Consider the following 18,319-nt stretch of genomic DNA (forward strand, 5'->3'; position numbering starts at 1 on the left):
ATTATATCGGAAGCCAACAACATCCAGCATTCATTTTAAAAAGTGCTCGCAACAGTGTTGAACATTTATTTCAACAAGCGATTTGCATTTCATTTGTGCCTTCGCTTTTGGTTCATATTTTCACAGCGATAGGCACGCTTTAAAAACTTTGTTACCTTGCAGAGCTTATTGTTATTACTTTAGTAATTATAATTCTACAGTGTTAAGCACATTAATTTATTTAAAATTTTGCAAATGTGTTTTTAATGCTAAAGGGAGTTTTCCTGTCATTTTCTTCATTTTAGTGTTTTAAAGGAACTGTTTTGCCACTTCTGTACAATTTTATATTCATTATTATGGCTTCTTCACAACAGTTTCAGACACCACCTCCATTTTTACAAACTCCGGGCAAACCACCTTTCATTTGGCGCGACTTGATTAAAAGTTTTGAGAACTACTTAGTGGCTATTGATGCTACCGAATATAATCCTGTCCGCAAAGTTGGTATTCTATATGGTTGTTTAGGCGTTGCAGCTCAACAAGTTTTTCGGAACCTTCCAGTGATCGCTTCTCCTTCTGATTCTGGTGACCATTGGGATGTTTATCAAGAAGCTCTTGCTCGTCTCACCAAACAATATGATGATGAACCTAGTATTGTTTTAGAACAACACAATTTTTTTAAACGTAAGCAAAGTATAGATGAGAGCGTGGAAGACTGCATTGCCCAGCTTAGGATTCTCGCTTCCACTTATGATTTTGGTGCAACTACTGATGCCTCTATCAGAGATCAGTTCATTTTTGCTTGTTTTTCTAAAAAAATACAAGAACGTTACTCAGCTGTAAGAATCCCACCTTGTCAGAAACTATGGATATTGCCAAAGGCATTGAACGTGCAACCAATTCTTCAAGAATTTTGCAAGAGAGTGTGTTTCAACCTTGTATTCACATGATTGAACAAGGATCTCATTCTTCTTCCCCTTCAGCTTGCTCAATTGATTTTGTCAATAATTCTTCTAGACAATCAGTTAAGAAACCCATCATTTGTTACAGGTGTGGTTCGAGAGGTCATCTTGGAAATTCACCTACTTGCCCTGCATTGGGTAAAAAGTGTTCTTCATGTAGGAAAATTGGACATTTTCCATCTGTTTGTAGGGGTCGGGAAAAATTTACTACAGTTAACAACATAGAATTTAATGAGAATGTGGAATCTTGTTCAACCAGATTTGATGACCTTTTATTGTCAATTGAATGTGATTCTGTTGAGCTGTCCAAGATTAAGGGTCCGTGGTGTGAATAAGTTGTGGGCACAATTCCACTACAAGTTAAAGCTGACTCTGGCTCACCTATCACCATTTTATCAGACGTTACATTTTATTCAAATTGGGGTAAAAAGGTTGTTCTTTGCAAAACTGATGTTAATCCTAAAGCGTTTGGTGAGAAAGATATAGACATGTTGGGTTTCTTTCATTCCAATATTACTTGTTTTGGCAGATACACATTTACAAAAATGTATGTTGCCCTCAAAGGCAGGAATATTTTGGGTTGGATAGATCAAGCCAGAATGGGTTTAATTCTTAAACCTGGTTCTGATCAGCCCATTGCTTTAGGTGACATTCCACATGATTACTACACTAGTCATGAGTCTGGTAACTTTAATGTTTCTGAGTTGCCGTTGTCTAATCATACAATTGATAACTTGCTCAATTCTTTCCCAAATGTTTTCAAGAATAAAGTTGGCACGGTCTTGGGTTTCAAGCATGAAATTCGACTTAAACCCAGTGCGCAACCCTTTATTCATAAAGTTCGTTCTCTTCCTTTAAGCGCAAGAGACGAATTGAAGAAAGTTTTGAAAAATGTGTGCGATGAAGGAATCATTGCACCCTGTGATTCATCTGAATGGGTGTCTCCAATAGTTTTAGTGCGGAAAAAAACAGGAGAGGTGAGATTATGTGCTGATTTGCGCTCTTTGAATAACAATATAATTGTAGATTGCCATCCGTTACCCAAAATTCATGATTTGCTGGCTAATTTGGGTGGGGCTAGGTACTTTTTTCTTTTGGACCTGAGGTCCGCTTATCACCAAATTTCTTTGTCTCTTAAGTCCCAAGAATTAACAACTTTCATTACGCTCTTTGGTGTGTTTAAGTACCTAAGACTACCCTTTGGTCTAGCTTCGGCAGCCAGCATTTTTCAAAAACTGATGGATAACTTGTTACAGGATATTCCTGGGGTGCAAGCCTATCAGGACGATATTTTGATTTTTGCTAATGATGTTTCTCAACATGATCAGATTCTTTTTAAAGTTTTGGGTGTGTTAGAGAAAGCTGGTATGACTGTCAGACATGACAAATGTAAATTTGGTGTTCAAGAATTGGATTATTTGGGCCATTCACTTTCACCCAATGGTATTAAACCTAAATTTTCTTTAATAAAAGCTACTAGAGATGCAGTTCCTCCCAAAGATAGAGATGCTCTCCGCTCATTCCTTGGCTTAGCAGAGTATTCTGCCAGATTTGTTCATGGGTATGCTCAAATTGTTGAGCCGCTGAGAGCACTCTTGAGGAAAGGGGTGACATTTTTATGGTCGGATGAATTGCAAAAAGTTTTTGAGCATGTTAAAAAGCTTATTGAAGATTCTCCAGCTTTGCATCCTTTTTCGGATGATTCAAAGTGTTTTATCACTGTCGACGCTAGTCTCACTGGATTTGGGGCTGTTTTGGGACAATGGGTTAAAGGTAAAGAGCAAACGGTTGCTTTTGCATCCAGAACTCTTCTTCCAGCTGAAACCAGGTACAGCACTATAGAAAGAGAAGCCTTAGCTTGTGTTTGGGCTATACAGAAATTAGAATCTTATATTTGGGGTCGTGAATTTGAGATTTACACTGATCACAAACCCCTTATGCACATGCTTTCTGATAGCACCTCTAACAGGGCTTCTGCGAGACTTGTTCGTCTTTTATCAAAGCTTCATGAGTTTCACTTTATTATCAAACACATTTCAGGGGGCAAACATTTCAGAGCTGATTGTCTTTCGAGAATGTCTTTGGCTGATAATTCCGTAGTTGATGATGACATTGAGTGCGTTGTTGCTACAGTTGATGTTGTTGCTGAATGTCAGCCTATTTCTGAGTCCCAGTGGAACTCGGCTTACAGTGATGATGTCACACTTTCTAAAGTTAAGGATTTTATTGTCAACAAATGGTCTGAGCGTAGAACTCTGTCTTCTGATTTAAAAGCTTTTGCAAATGTTTCAGAAGAACTTTCTCTTGTTAACAATATGATTATGCGTAATGATTTATTTGTTCCACCTGAATCTTTACGCAATATAGTTATTCGTTCTGCTCATCAAGGTCATCTTGGTGTTCTAAAAACCTGTCAATGCATTAAGCAATTTTATTGGTGGCCTTCGATGGATTCACAAATTAGAAGAATGATTGATAATTGTACACAATGTCTCCTTTCTGATAAACGTTGGAAAACTCTTTCCACCCCTTTATGCCCTGTACCTCTTCCAGTGGGTCCATGGGACAAAGTAGGTTTGGATTTTCTGGTCCTTATGATGTTTTACCACTTAAGAACAAATATTTAATTGTTTTGGTTGATTACTATACTAAGTGGCTGTACTATTCCTTTTGCAATTCTGCATCTACTGACAATGCTGTTAAATGTTTGCAATCCGTATGTGATGTCGAGGGTTTTCCCAAAACTATAGTTACTGACAACAGAACACATTTTGTTTCTCAAAAGATGTGTTCTTTTCTTAAACACATGACATTTCTCATTACAAGGTTGCATTGTATTCTCCCTCTTCGAATGGTTTGGTTGAGAGGAGTAATCGTATAATCAAGGAGGGTATACAAACTGCAATCTCAGCTAGGTTGGATGCTTTATCTTTTGTGCATGACAAGGTCTGGGCGGCATATAATACCACACCACACTCCACTACTGGGGTTGCACCATTTACTTTGCTTAGGAAAAGGAGTGTTCATTGAATCCCAGTTGGTTGCATGGTGTTAACAATTCGTCTAGCAAGTTAAATTCTTTTCAAGAACGTGTTAATGCTAAGCAACTTTCTATGAAGTCACGTTTTGATGCAGGTAAACAATCTTTCGATCAGCCTTTACAAAAAGGGGATTGGGTACTTATTAAAAATCCGAAGAGAGTTCCGAAGGGCCATTCACATTTTTCTTCTCCAACTTTAGTTACTCATGTTAGTAGAGGGTCTGCTATCCTTGATAATAAAGGGTGGTGGAACAAAAGAGGTTTGGTTAAAATTTCTCCTAATCAGGCCAATGTTATCAAAGAACATTCTACTTCAGAGTCAGATCATTGTGATTGGTTTGATTTGGGGTATGAACAACCATCTTCAAAACGAGCTTCGATGTCTTCTGGAGTTCAACTTACGTCACCTTTTGGTCAACCCTTATCTAGTAGTGTTTCACAGACACCAGAAGTTCGTTTTACACAGTCTATTGTCCCTGAACATATTTCTTTTCCTTTGGGTATAGATGTTGGTGAATCTTTTGTAGTGTCAACTAAAACAGCAGCACCTTTGAAACAGATTTCTTGCAGATTGAGAGATTTCGTTTTGGAGTAGCAATGTGGCGCGCTTAGGAGATCGTATTCCTTTTACATAAATGCCCCGCAATATTGCGTATTCCCGCTAACACTACCTTCCATTCAACAATAGAGGACACGGAGAAAACAATATTACGGGGCATTTGTGTAAAGGAATACGATCTCCTAAGCGCGCCTCTTCCCACTTTTTGAACACTTAATAATGGCCGCCTCAGTTACATGGCTACACAACTCGACCGAGGCAACACACCTATCTCGAGTTAATCAATTAACATAGCCATTATCCAATTACTCCCACACTATAAATGACCCGCCCTACTCTAGCTGACCATTACCACGGAAGCCACTGACGAAGGAGGAAGCACCGAGGTGCTGGGGGTTTATTGGACCCCACTTACCCTTCGCCCAGCCATGGCTCACGGGGCATTGTCTCCCTATTTCAAAAGTATGTATCTTGATGTATATACATTTCCCTCCCTTGACAGTTAGCATATGGTGTTCTACTGTGTTGTGTGTGTAAAGTGTGTGTCTAAATATCTGTTTCCACGACCTCTATACCTGGCGACATGGCCATCTCCAGGACCCTCTGGCCTGCCATGTAAAATAGCCTACACGTGTGTTTTTCCTTTCGTTTGCCTTTTTTTCTTACAGGTAACCATTAGTCCAGCGCATTGGGATCCGCGCTTTTCTAAAACCTGTGCTCTTATTCTTTCAGGCTTATTACATCAGAATTTCTGATAGAGCTAGAACACGTATATCTATAAAATATATTTATACACATTGATAATATATTACACCCTCATATTGTGGTAGAACATTAGTGAGTGACGCGGGGATCTGTACCCGGTCCTGACGAAGGGGCATGTCGCCCCGAAACATGTTGACCCACACAGGAGAGCAAGCCCAGTAACTTGCTTTAGCTCTCCGCTTCACCTCTTTTAACAATACCAGCCAGTGCCTATTAAACAGTTTTTTCTACCACTAGGCCAGGTATTTTTTAACTTCACTCTAATATCACTCCTGACCCCACTGACACTCACTTCATTTCACTCACTTAGTACTCACAATAAAAGGTGCTCCGGCATAGTCGCTTGTCGCAGCACTGCCCCGTCCCGCAGCGGGGGCGGGAAGACCCCGATGATGAAGCATGACACCAAGGGCCCTTTTGGTGTGTGAGGGGTATTTTAACACACTGAGTATATTCCACCAACACCGGAATATATACTGACTTCATATCAGGTGGTCTCTATTGATTATTCGTACCAAAGATAGCCTATGCTCACCTTCTGTTAGCTTGGCGCAGAGCAGGCATGATTATCATCGGAAACAATGTGTAAAGTGTTGGTGCAACACACAAATACAGCAACACAATTGATACATTCCAAAAGAGACTCCACAGGATTATATAAAAAGCATCAGTAAATGCATTAGGTTTCGCCAATGTGATTAATAGGAATATTATGTTTTTTAAAGGAGTTCTGACAACTTTTGGGCTCTGTGTCAGTGCACCTGCTGCATCATTCAAATCATGACCCTATTTCCTGTAAGGTAACTGAACTTGTGGCTGCCTGTTTAATACTGATAAATTGCGATATTTGGTTTTTAGAGGGGTTCCTAGAACTTTGGGCCCCGGTGTCACTGCACTTGCTGCACCATTGTAATCATGACCCTAGTGCCTGCAAGGTAACTACGCTTGTGACTGACTGTTTAGTAGTAAAATATAGCAAAATTAGGAGCTTAGTGAGGTGCCTAGAGCTTTTGGTCCTGGTGCTACTGCACCCGCTGCACCATTTAAATCATGACCCTATTGCCTGCTAGATAATGCACTTGGGACTGTCTCGCTTAGCAGTAACAGTTTGTAATATTCGGGACTTAGTGGGGTCCCTAGAGCTTTTGGCCCAAGTGCCACTGCACCTGCTGCACCATTTAAATCAAGTCCCTTTAATCCTCAAGTTAACTGCCATTGTGACTGCTTGTTTAGTAGTGAAATATAGCAATATTATGTGTTTAGAGGAGTTCTGACAACTTTTGGGCCTTGTGCTACTGCATCTGCTGCACCATTCAAACCATGACCCTGTTGTCTGCAAGGTAACTGCACTTGTGGTTGCCTGTTTAGGAAAAAATACAGCAATATTAGGTGTTTAGTGGGGAGCCTGGAGCTTTTGGTCCTGGTGCCAGTGCACCTGCTACACTATTGAAATCATGACCCTAGTGCTTGCTAGATGATTGCACTCATGACTGCCTAGTGTAGTTATAAAATATAGGAATCTTAGGTGTTTAGAGGAGTTCTGACAACTTTTGGACCGGGTGCCACTGCACCTGCTGCACCATTCAAATAATGACCTTATTGCCAGCAAGATAACTGCACTTTTGACTGTCTTTTTAGTAACAAAATATAGCAATATTTGGTCTTCAGTAGAGGTCTAACAACTTTTGGGCCTGATGCCACTGTACCTGCTGCACCATTCAAATAATGACCCTGTTGCCTGCAAGTTAACTGCCCTTGTGACTGCTTGTTTAGTAGCAAAATATAGCAATATTTTGTGTTTAGATGAGTTATGTCAACTTTTGACTCTGGTGTCACTGCCCCATTTAAAGTGAGCCTCTTTCAAATGCATGTTAACTGCAATTGTGACATCCTGTTGAGTAGTAAAATATAGCAATATTCGGGGTTTAGATGAGTTCTGATAACTTTCTGACCCAGTGCCACTGCACCTGCTGCACTATTTAAATCGTGACACTAGAGCCTGCAAGATAACTGCACTTGTGACTGCCTGTTTAGTTGTATAATATAGCAATAATAAGTGTTTAGTGGGGTGCATGGAGCTTTTGGTCTCAGTGCCACTGCACCTGCTGCACCATTCAAATCATGACTCTGTTGTTTGCAAGGTCACTGCTCTTGTGACTGCCTGTTATTAATAAAATATAGCAATTATAGGTGTTTAGTGGGGTGCCTAAATCTTATGGTCCTGGTGTCACTGCACCTGCTAAACCATTGAAATCATGATCCTGTTGTCTGCAAGGTAACTGCATTTGTGACAGCCTGTTTAGTTTAACATTTTAGCAATAATCTGGGATTAGTGGACTCCTAGAGCTTATCACCTGCTGTGCCATTCAAACCAAGTCCCTTTTAACTGCAATTATGACTGCCTCCTCAATAGTCAAATTTAGCAATATGATGTGTTATGGGGAGTTCTAACAGCTTTTGGGCGCGGTGCTACTGCACCTGCTGCATCATTCAAATCATGGCCCTGTGGTCTGCATGGTAACTGCATTTGTGGCTGCCTGTTTGGTAGTAAAATATTGCATAACTCTTGTATATTAACTTTATTTTTAATGTGCAATGTTTATTACAACATTTGGAATTTGATCATAATGACCAAATAGATTAAGTTGAAAAAATCAACCCAATAATACCTACAAAGTGCAAAGAAAGGTACTGAGGCATGAATTGGAAATGCCACAATTGTTTTAAGGCTAAAGTATTTGCTTTACACAACTAATTAAAAAAGCAAGCATTCCAGCATACTGTTAGAAGCTGTCTGTCTCTTCCTGGGAAGAGATCTTATCTTGACAGTGAATGGGGCTTAAACAGTGTGAACAGCTTTAGTAAAAGTATTGTAAATGAGTGCAGCCAGGGTAAGTTAACAAAAGAAAAGTACCACACAAAAGCAAATGAACACATTAATTCATGCTTGGGAACTGAGAAGTGTCCCCTTTTAAGATATATTAAATACAAGAGATTTCACAAGTACAGGGCAAGTGCTATGCAGGCAAAACCTAAAAATAGACTTCTATAGCACACATAAAACAAGACCAAAGCAATATACATCATACTATTAGTGCACGTGATGCACATTAGGTGAGGGGAAAATCACATAAAACGCAGTGAGGGCACCTGCGCTCCTATTACATTTTATAAGGTAATTTCAGTAGCACTGTTAAAAATGATTGCATTCCAAAGAGTGGTTTATGTGATGCAATGAGGTGCTTTTCAATTCATGCGTGTTACAAGCAATAAGGTCACAACATCAGAAATGCACTCAGTGCTATTTGAACTTGGGGCACAAAACCTACTGTGCTCCTATTAGATATTCTATGGTATTCCATGTGATTTCAGTGATCTCCTTTAGGAGTGGCCAATGCGCTTTCTCATTGCCGGAACAGAAAGAGAGCAGAGATCCCAGAAGGGGTTTGAGCGGCCTGTTGCCCAACTAAGTGAATACTACTGCTCAAGACTACTGAAAGGCATGTTGGTGAAACAAAAGAATCCTGCCATACTCAGCCGCCAGAGCATGACTCAGCACAGTACCTGTGGTGGATCTTCAAACAAGTGGGGCGATTCACCAGCATTGGGTCCATGAGACAGCTATCCTTCTTCGTACAGGCACTCGCTCCGAGTGCCACGCAGGTGTATGGTCCTCCACACCCAGTATCTCCCAAGCAGAGGAAGCAAAGTGTTGAGGAGTAGACTGTGCAGTCTATCCGACACCCCAGGCACACTAACACAGCGATCTTCCTCCCAGCTGGCCCACACTCCAGAGCACAGCTTGGCTTACATCACCCCAGGAAGGGAATCCTCCACACAGAGGCTTCCCTTGGAGGTGCAGCATCAGCCCTTCCCCAGGGCGGTGATTATGATTGGTGGAAGGCGCAGATAGTTGTGGGTTTTCCTTGGGAGCTAAACAGCACCCGCTGGAATGTTGCAGAGCACAGCGCTCGCTCTGTTGAAAGTCCGTGAGACCTAGGAGTTCCTGGGTTCAATAGATTGTAGAGGGCAATTCCCCCCTCACTGCAAGAGGTGGTAGCAGACCAACACAACAGAGCAAAAGGCAAAGTGGCAGTACCGATCCTCTTCTTTGCAGAGTATCCTCAGGACCCCTGAAGGGCAGACTGGGGAATCTTTGATGGTGCTGAGATCCCCAAAACTGGAGGCCAGAAAACAAACCCTTGGAGCCCACTGGTAGGGCGCAAAAGCAGGTAGGCTGGCAGCAGGCCAGCACATAATGCAAGTTGCAAAGTGGCAGTCCCTCCTGCAGCCCAGCAATCATTAGGCAGAATACCAGCACAACAAAGCAGGCAGTTCAAATGGCGGTTCCTCCTGGTAGCACAGCATTCCTCCTGACAATGTGGAGATTGTAGAGCCAGCAGCGTCTGGTTACAAGTACCAAGCAGTGTCTAAAAACAAGAGGTCAGAGCCCCTGTACTTACACTCAAAAATGTCTTTGATGAAGAGGTGACTTCAAAGGAGCCTTTAGAAGTGCGCAACAATCCTTTTCAACCCAGCCCTGGCTCCAGATGATAAGTAGGGGGTAAATCACTCCTTTGAATGAGGGCAGGACACAACCTATACAAATGTAAAGTGTGAACTACCTCTGCCTCTCCCAGCCCATGATGAATATCAGAATGCAGATGAATGCACATATATCCCCTGATACACCCAGCCCTTCTGTCGTGTAAGTCCCCACTTTCCAGTAGGAACTGCACGTTTGTTGGGCAACATAAACATAGGGATGGCGCCATACTGATTCTGTGCATGTTCATGTTATTACTACTGAGCTGCCTGTTAAAATAAAATCTACTTTACTTACCTCTGGACTGAATGGGCTTGAATTTGATGCTCAAAGGAAGCGTGATTCTTCTTGTGGAATGCTTGGGAAGTGGTCAACAGCAAGCCCCGACCCGTTAGGAAGGGCATCTAATTCGTCAAGGTTCGTGTGGATTTATATGGAGGATGCCCACCGGCTGCAGTCACTGGAAATGAAGGACTGATTTCTGTGGGGCCATCGCTGCAATGGGAGGCTCTGTCACTATTTCTATATGAGTTCTGCTGGCTGAAGACTTTTAAACACTGTATGCAGCCAGGGTTTGCAGGGGATTTCCCCTGGACTTCGAGACAGGACGAGCAATAAAAACAGGCAGCCAGGAAAAGAGTGGAATTTTCATCCTTCACTATGAGGAACAATGCCCTTGAGATGAATAGAGGAAAAGAATTATACCTGCCCCCTTGCACAACATGGAATTGATTCCTTTAAAGCATTAAGGTGGGCATGTTATAACCTTTGGATTAACATTTTTTATCATGGCAAATACTGAAATTGACTTTAAATAAGAAGGATGCTATGCTGTATTTCGCAAAACAATTGTGTTACATGCTGGTCACTGTAGTCCAGAAACAAGTAGTACTGGGACTTAAACCATACAAATTCAGACTCTGCGTCAAAACAATGCACTGTCAATAAAATTAATAAGAATATTGTGCAAGGAAACCAGTTGTGTAGTCCCAGATTGAAAAACAAAAAAACGAAAATAAGTTGTGACTGGCGCTTTTAAAGTAGATGCGTGCATACAAGCATCCCTCTTCACTGTTTACTAACGAATTGGATTTAAATTCAAAGTCACATGTTCCCCACAGCTGCATATGATTAAGACACTGTTGTGTTGAAACGGACATGCTATTACTACTGAGCTGCCCGTTAAAATAAAATCTACCTTACTTACCTCTCGACTGGATGGGCTTGAATTACATGCTGGAAGGAATCTTGATTCTTCTTGTGGAATATTTGGGCTGTGACGTCGCCAGGAAGCCCCGACTCATTAGGAAAGGCATCCAATTTGTCAAAGTTTGTGTGAATATATATATATATATATATATATATATATATATACATATATATATATTACCTACTGGCGGTCGCCAGTAGGTATATATAGTTAGGATTTTTTCTCTATGGAATTTTTGAAAATTCTATGTCTAATAACTTTGGCGTTTGTGGACGGAATTGGCTGAAATTTTCAGGAAAATGGAACATTTTGTTTCTGAGCAGCCCCTGAAAATTTGGGGGGGTTTCGTCAAGGGGGGGCCGAGAAAAAAGGAGGGTCCCAAAACGTGTTTTTAACATTGAGTTTCCCATAGGGCGGTTGGCCTCACTTTTAGCCCGAACGGCTGAATGGATTTGCACGAAACTTGGCAAAATTGTAGGGACTGGTAGCCCGATGTGCCTTTGCTAGGTCTCAATATATATGCTTCAGCGGATTTTGAGAAATTAACGTTCAAAAAAAGATATATATCTGTAACAGCGGACCGGGCAGCGCTCCGGTTCGCGGACTTTTCGCGGTACGGAGCTTTGTGAAGCGAAGCTGATTGGTTCTCCGGCGTCTGTGAACATTCCAAACAGTCCGTAGCGGCCGCCATCTTGTCTCTCGGTAGGATCGAGAGACAAGAGGAGGCCAAAGCGAAGGGGCAAATGACCATAAGGGGGCATAGTAGATCCTCGCTGACCCCCTAGGTTTGATGTGGAGGTTTTAAAAGGGCCCCGCGGGGCAAAAAAAAAAAATAATAATAATAATCGAACGGCTGAATGGATTTGCACGAAACTTGGCAAAATATTAGGGACTGGTAGCCCGATGTGCCTTTGCTAGGTCTCAATATATGTGCTCCAGTGGATTTTGAGAAATTAACGTTCAAAAAAAGATATATATCTGTAACAGCGCTCCGCTTCGCGTACTTTTCGCGTTACGGAGCTTTGCGAAGCTGATTGGTTCTCCGGCGTCTGTAAACATTCCAAACAGTCCGTAGCGGCCGCCATCTTGTCTCTCGGTAGGATCGAGAGACAAGAGGAGGCCAAAGCGAAGGGGCAAATGACCATAAGGGGGCATAGTAGATCCTTCCTGACCTCTTAGGTTTGATGTACCATTTTGCCAAGTTTGGTGTAATTCCGTTCAGCCATTCAGGCTGTAGACGTATGTAAATGTCCTATGGAAAATTGCATGGGGAAAACACATTTGAAAGTGTTGAAATTTAGAACCAATTAAAATGTTACTTTGGTTTTGTATTTGTGTGTGATGAAAGTTAATTGGTTATGTATATATCTCAAATGAGAGGAAACCACAGCCATTTTGTGATACTACTGTCTGAGGTACATTTGTGAGGAATTTTTGGTGGTGAATTTCTGGTGTTTGATTTACACAGTACTAACACTTCTACTTTTAAAAAGGTGAGTTGTTAATTTGTAAGGGGAACTATGTTGTACACTTGAAGATAATTTGAAAAATGTTTTCTGTTATTTATTTGCAGTCCTTCTGTTATACTAAATACTTGATAAAGTTAGTTTTATATTATGTATTACTAAAAACGATAAATGAAAGTGATTATTTTTTTCTGCAATTTACAGCAAGCAATTTCAAAATAAAATGGCTCACAATGAAGAGACCGTGGTAATTTCTTTTGAATTGTCCACTACATTGATTGAAATTGACAGCACCAATAATGAAATATTGTCACAAGGAGGAGATGACTTGAATGATTCCACTACATTGATTGAAATTGACAGCACCAATAATGAAATATTGTCACAAGGAGGAGATGACTTGAATGATTTTTTGGATCAATCTGTTGATGGCGAATTTATCGAATGTTTGGAGACCATAGAGTTACAAGAATCATCATTGCAGACTTTTAATGAGGAGATTCCAGATGAGATGATTGAAGAGGAAATTACTGATGAGGACATGTTACTAGTTCTTTCAAATTTAGAAAATTCAGAAGAATACATTTATATTTAGAAATCAAAAATTGTTTGAGACATTATTCATTTTTATTTTTAATTTATGAGGTTGTAGCGAAGTGATTGTAGTATAAAATGAAACTTATAGTATAGAGTGCAACATTTTTATGTTACATGGTAAGTTTACTCATATTTACTTCCCTTCTCCCACTATATTATCTCCAATGTGTATTTGACATCTCTTCTTCATCTCCGGCCTCCTTTCTCTCACTGTGTGTCTCTGATGCATCTTATCGCTGCTATTTTGTGTAATTACAGAAGAGAGTAAAATAAAATAGTTCGGAACGTGAAAAGGGGGCAAAGTAGAGTACCCCTCACCCCCTAGGCCTTCTCAGGCGGTCCCAAAAGGATCAGTTTCTGCTTTCCTGAGAGATTATGGTATGAGTTCCATATACCACAATAATTTGCATTACAACATGCAAGATATATATCTCCTATTACCAACTTTTGGAGATATTCGCGCTAAGCGCGAATATCTCCAAAAACTAACACCTGCCCTGAGCAGTTCTTAGCCATGTTATCCAATGGCAGGTGGATAACATGGCTAAGAGCATTAGCTCGGTAATGCATGAATATCGCTGAGTTTTCAGCGATATTAATGCATTGCGGTCGTTTTTTATCGCATTTGCGATAAACCTTGATAATAGCAAGGTTTATCTTCGATAATTTCTGACGATGCTTAGCGGTAAAAAATTCGTTGGTAAGCATCGTTAGCGATAAATATCGCTTAACTTTGGTAATATGCACCAACGTCTGTTAACGTTCGATTCGAAGGAAATGAGGAAGTGTTGAAAAACATTGTTTGCGCCATCTTGCCTTTTTTGAAATGCCACACTTTTGTCGTGCACGGCAGCCATTTTAGATGCCTTGACCAGACCCACTCTCTGCACGCTGTCGATTCGTAGCATGGCTCCCCACCCTCGCAAGCATCTTCCCCAGGCACTGGTCACCCCCGCTCTCTGTGTTATGCATGGGCAATAAACCTCTCCCCATCTGCGCTGCTCTTCCCTGAGAATCACACTCTGTGCCCGCCCGACACCTCCCTTTCGCCCTATTCACTACCGCACCCTCTGACACTCCTCTTCCTCTGTGTCCGATTGTCCAGGCTATCAGCTAGCCCTGCAGATGTAGTTTATGGCCCCAGCTGTAAAGAATCACCCCTCTTCAAAGGAGTTATAGTAGATCAAGGCCCACACCCGATGAGATCCGTCACACCACACGTGTTCCTACTATCTGAAAACCATCCTGTATTGTGATTGGGGAGGGGACCGAGCCTGAAGCGGAAGATTCCAGGGATGACTCTTTGTACATCAAAGTTTTTACATTTATGTGTCACATAAAAAATATATAGCACTCCAACAAAGTAGTAGGATTATAAAACTTTAATAACTTATAAATATATACAACAAAACAAAAACAGTAAAAACATTTAAACAACGAAGAGACCGTGGCAATTTCTTTTGAATTATCCAATACATTTATTGAAATTGACAGCACCAATAATGAAATTTTCTCACAAGGAGGAGATGACTTGAATGATTTTTTTGATCAATCTCTTGATGGCGAATTTATCGAATGTTTGGAGACCATAGAGTTACAAGAATCATGATTGCAGACTTTTCATGAGGAAATTCCTGATGAGGACATGTTACTAGTTCTTTCAAATTATGAAAATTCAGAAGATGTTGCCTGGGGGTGGGTCGTCAGTAGCAGTCTGTTGTGCGAATAGTTCCAAGGCAGCAGAACGCGCTGAAATCTAGATGGCACAAAGGTGATGTCTAGTAAGTTGCCGCCCAGCAAATAACGGCGTGGGGCGCCGCGGGGGTGAGTGAGTCCAGTAGGCACCACAGGTATTCTTACCGGCGTTGCAGAATTACTGCTGGGGACAATGCCTGTGCTGTAGCAGGGTCACAGCAGAAACAAAAAGGATTCTGTTGAAGATGTTGTTGGTTTTCAATTTGAAAACAGTTCTGGTGTCAACTGCTATGCTAATGTAGTGGTTAATGTTTTGTTTTCTCTAGAAAATGTAAAAGAGGGGGAGGCAGTCCAAAGTTCTGGTAAAAGGGCAAAGGAAAGGATCGGTGGTTTGAACTATCAGTCAAAAAGGGGAGGGGTGCAACAATTTTTCCTACCGGGTCACAGTGTGCTTTCACCGGAACTGAGGTTTGCAGGATTCTAGTAATTCAAAGTGAGGCTGGCGCCAGCATGGGAGCGCCGACGTCCCGCGGATACAGTTTCGTCACTCCACGGGCGATCATGCCAGTCATTCCCCATCGGGGGTGTCTGCGGGGGTCGGAGACTCCCGCGGCTCCTCTAGAATCTTCAAGGTCGTGGAGGACTACTGTGGTGGAGTCAACCAGTGACCGGGCCATTTCTTTATGCTGGGCCCGCTCTTGCCACGTCGATCGCCATTTTGAGAGTTCGGTAGCTACTGGCGATCGCGGGGTCAAATGAGCGGACGGGCTCCACCCTGCCGGGCGAGACGTTGCAGCATCGCCACAGTGGAAGAACCCTTTTCCGGGCGCCTGAAGCGCTGAGGGTGCAGGTGGGAAGCCTCCACTGGGGAGGCGGGAGAGGCCTGTTCGCACCGTCTCTCCCTCCCAGTGCACCCCACGGCGTCTCGCTTGAGATTTGTTATGGCCGGACCAGGCGATGAGGACGAGGAGGGGGGGGTCGGAGGCATGTGCAAGACATCCCCCCCAGTGTTGTCAAAGCCATTATTCAAGAAAGAAGAAGTGTCCCGTCCGTCTTCGGGCCGGGCTTCCGGTGGATGTCGGCCGGACGCCCCTTGCTCTGGCCCCATGAACGGGTTCCTTGGTTTATCGGCTGCAGCCGGATCCCATCGGCCCCGGCCGTTGGTGGCCGGACTGGTAGAGAATGTGGCGGGACTACCTGAAACTGTCAAGGGCCACCGCGGCCGGACTGGGAGAGAGAGGGGAGGGTCGAGGACACGGACATTCCCCCCCCTGCAACTCTCCAGCGTTGTCAATCCCCCTGGCCGGGTCCCGCTGGCCTCGGCCTCGGCCTCTCCTCCGGCTACACCCTACGTGATGATCTCCGAGGCGTGGCAGCAGGACCCGCCTTATATGTGTTGCTTCTGGCTGGGCGTAGCCGAAAACCTGTTGCCCTTTGGAAGTTTCTAGAATGGGACGGATGTCTGCTGACTTCTATCTTTCCCAGTTTGCCGTTATTTGGCCGTGGCAGGCGGTGGGACAGACACGTTTTGGGGCAGTGAGGGGCGATGTTTTCAGGTTTCTTATTACGGGCTTACTTCTAACATTTCTTGTTTCTAGGACAAAAATAGGTTTTATCATTACGTATTGTTATCGTTTCTTTGTTTGTTATTTAATAAAAAGTTCATCAGTGGCCTACTGATTTTCGTTTTCCTATTCTTTTCTTTCCAGGTTGTTTCATGCTAAAGTTTCTGTTAACAGGATACAGTGATCACTTCGTTATTATTGCATATGTCCTTTTCACTAGGGGTGCTCTCTTGTTGGGCCAGATATCTCTAGTAAATGGTCCGGGTGAAACAGGTGCATCAATCAGTGGGGAGTAGATAGGCATGACAGATTACAACAGGGGAGAAAGGTCCGCATTACCTACCCTTTCACTACTTGCAAAGATTTTCCTACATTTATTTGCAAACAGGGAATACCTCCAAAAAGAACTAATTCCCAAACAGTCAATGTTCGGACAATCAATCAATCAATGAGGAATGAAATAGGTACGACGTGTTAAAGGCTTGCGTTACCTACCCTTCACTATCTGCAAAGGGAGAGAGAATATTCCTATTCTTCCTTGTTTGCAGGCAGAGAAGATCCTTAAGAGAACCAACTTCGAACAATTCAATGCTCGATTCAAACAATCAACAAGGGGTACTGTGAACACAAATGAACGCCGCTTATGTACATACACATTGCTATTTTCAACAGGTTGTTCCTAATGTTTCTATTTTAGCGAGGTCAAAAAGAGATCCCATTAGTGGCCTACTGATTTTGCTCGATTCCTTTTGTTTTTTTACACGATTTTTCGCTATCTGCAAAGACTAAACAGAGTATTGCGACTCTGTGCTTGTTTGTAAATAGAGAATGAACCAAAGAGAACAATCAATCAAATGGAGAGAGAAGCAGGCACGACGGATTACAACGGGGGCAAAGGCCTGCGTTAACTACCCTTCACTATCTGCAAAGAGAGAGTACTCCTAATAGAAATGAGGGGTGGGGGGCAGCATTCAAAGCAGATCAGTGTGCATAAACACGAAAATGTTTTTACTTACCACGTACTTGACATTCGACAGCTTATGATATTTGCTATTAAAAAACCATTGAAATTCACTGAAAAAACCATAGGTTATAGACCATATATAGTTAGGAATTAGCATTTACAAAACCTTGAAAATTCACTGAAAAAACCATAGGTTATAGACCATATATAGTTAGGAATTAGCATTTACAAAACCTTGAAAATTCACTGAAAAAAACATAGGTTAGAGACCATATATAGTTAGCTGGACATTTTATTGACATAAAACCAATGAAATTCCATATATAGTTAGTTGCACTAACTATATATCGCGCACCCGCAATCCACTGCTGATGATGTCACATATTACATCATTCATGACATGGTCAGTGACATCACTGATGACATCACTGATGACATCTCAAATGACATCACTGATGACATCACTGATGACATCTCATTTGACATCAATGACCACATCACTGATGATATCATTCATGTGACAATACAATGCATCTCCTCACATTTTAATATAACCTGTTTCACCCAGTGTTAAATACAGAGTATAATTTTTGAAACCATTGACACACCAATACTAGTTACCACGTACGCACTCACTGATTGCTACGTCTACACACACCTTCACTCATTCACCCATACAATCATTCATACATACAATCACTCATCTTTACAACACTATCATATGCACTCATACACCTATACAGACACTCACAGTCTGCCACTCATCCATGGAGTTACTCACACACCTAGTCAGTCCTGTAAAGAATCAATGACACTTCCATTTTCTTGTCTATACAGTTAAACATAGAGCACCTTACATTTTCAAACATATACTAACACATACTTACCTTCTTATACAATCATTGATACAAGTACACATTGATCTGCACAGAGTCACACACCTCCCAGCTAGCCACACACACACTCAGTCT

Source organism: Lissotriton helveticus, chromosome 6 (genome assembly GCF_964261635.1).
Source record: "Lissotriton helveticus chromosome 6, aLisHel1.1, whole genome shotgun sequence".
Classification (NCBI taxonomy): Eukaryota; Metazoa; Chordata; class Amphibia; order Caudata; family Salamandridae; genus Lissotriton; species Lissotriton helveticus.